Raw genomic sequence first — 2,035 nt, 5'->3', positions numbered from 1 at the left:
CTAACCAGGAAGCTAGCAATTGGCAGCGCGAGGGCGAATCCATCGACAACTCGAAGCAACTGGACACATATTGCAAATCAGTTCTGCGGAATCCCGCAAGGTGGCGGAAGGGTTGAGAAAGGGAAAATAGACAACCACCCGTTTGTAGCAGAAACGGTTGGGTTCGATCCCCGGACCAGGACGAATTTTTCGGCAACTAAGAGGCTTTATTTCTGAGAAATCCGTAGAAATCCGTATGGATTTCCTTGTGGCTTTGTGCTACAAACGGGTGGTTGTCTATTTTTCCTTTCTTAACCCTTCCGCCACCTTGCGGGATTCCGCAGAACTGATTTGCAATATGTGTCCAGTTGCTTCGAGTTGTCGATGGATACGCCCTCGCGCTGCCAATTGCTAGCTTCCTGGTTAGCTCAATTGGTAGAGCGACCGCCCCCGTAATGGCGTTGGTCCCGGGTTCGATCCCCGGACCAGGACGAATTTTTCGGCAACTAAGAGGCTTTATTTCTGAGAAATCCGTATGGATTTCCTTGTGGCTTTGTGCTACAAACGGGTGGTTGTCTATTTTTCCTTTCTTAACCCTTCCGCCACCTTGCGGGATTCCGCAGAACTGATTTGCAATATGTGTCCAGTTGCTTCGAGTTGTCGATGGATACGCCCTCGCGCTGCCAATTGCTAGCTTCCTGGTTAGCTCAATTGGTAGAGCGACCGTCCCCGGAATGGCGTTGGTCCCGGGTTCGATCCCCGGACCAGGACGAATTTTTCGGCAACTAAGAGGCTTTATTTCTGAGAAATCCGTATGGATATCCTTGTGGCTTTGTGCTACAAACGGGTGGTTGTCTATTTTTCCTTTCTTAACCCTTCCGCCACCTTGCGGGATTCCGCAGAACTGATTTGCAATATGTGTCCAGTTGCTTCGAGTTGTCGATGGATACGCCCTCGCGCTGCCAATTGCTAGCTTCCTGGTTAGCTCAATTGGTAGAGCGACCGCCCCCGGAATGGCGTTGGTCCCGGGTTCGATCCCCGGACCAGGACGAATTTTTCGGCAACTAAGAGGCTTTATTTCTGAGAAATCCGTATGGATTTCCTTGTGGCTTTGTGCTACAAACGGGTGGTTGTCTATTTTCCCTTTCTTAACCCTTCCGCCACCTTGCAGGATTCCGCAGAACTGATTTACAATAGCCGATATTTTGTCAATAGTACAACCGACGTCATCTATCATTCAACCAATAATAACCGGCAATAGCCATCACTGAACTAACGCTAGATTACATTAGCCACTATTTAGCCGCCAATAGCGACCACTGTTCACTAACCCTAACCGACCCTAACCGATATTAGCCACCGTTCAGCCAACACAAGCCGAAGTTAGCCAACATTTACGCAACATTAGTCGACTGCTGCCCACAAATAATGCCCTCGAATGGGCCCTTTAAACTAACTGACATCAGCCTTCGTTTGCGCAACACGTGACATTACCCAGCGCTAACTACGCTTGGAAGAATTCGAGCAGATTCTCTAGGCCAGATGCCGGAAGTATGCGAGTGATTACAGTAGACCAGGAGACAGTCACCGTTCTCCGAGCTGCGCAATTCTCAGGATCGGCCTATGTATTGTAACGCGTAAGGCATTACGTTACAGACGAACGGGTATACGAAGGAAGGCATCAAATAACAGCCTGAGAATGTTTAAGCATTAAAGCCTGAAAGCCCAGTAATTGACGAGGCGCCGGCGGCACTTAATTAGCTGCCCTTGCACTGCGCGTATACGTGACCCACGAAGGCTATGCGCGCAAACCAGCACACAAAGTACACTAACCACGAGAACAGTGAAATAAATGCTAGCATTGCATTGTCTTCCAACCATAAATTTTCATATCGTACAGTTTTCATGGATTGAAACGTGACATCAACTTTCATCTCGTTGTTACCTCGACGGATTGCCCGAGATAACCGCGTCACGTCGCTACGAATCTCTCCGATAAAGGTAGTGTTCGCTCTGACGTAAGTGTTCGAGGGAAAATTACGACGATCTGACAAGG

The 2,035-nt window shown here is 48.8% G+C and overlaps 2 non-coding genes across 2 annotated transcripts; both read left to right on the top strand.

Annotated features, from left to right (window-relative positions):
* Positions 1-675: 675 nt before the first annotated feature.
* Positions 676-750, top strand: Trnap-cgg (transfer RNA proline (anticodon CGG)). Its single transcript has one exon. It is a non-coding gene; the product is annotated as a tRNA-Pro (tRNA).
* Positions 751-954: 204 nt separating this feature from the next.
* On the top strand, positions 955-1,029 carry Trnap-cgg (transfer RNA proline (anticodon CGG)). Its single transcript has one exon. It is a non-coding gene; the product is annotated as a tRNA-Pro (tRNA).
* Positions 1,030-2,035: the final 1,006 nt, after the last annotated feature.

Source organism: Rhipicephalus sanguineus, chromosome 5 (assembly GCF_013339695.2).
Source record: "Rhipicephalus sanguineus isolate Rsan-2018 chromosome 5, BIME_Rsan_1.4, whole genome shotgun sequence".
NCBI lineage: Eukaryota > Metazoa > Arthropoda > Arachnida > Ixodida > Ixodidae > Rhipicephalus > Rhipicephalus sanguineus.
This window is presented reverse-complemented; position numbering and strand designations above follow the sequence as displayed.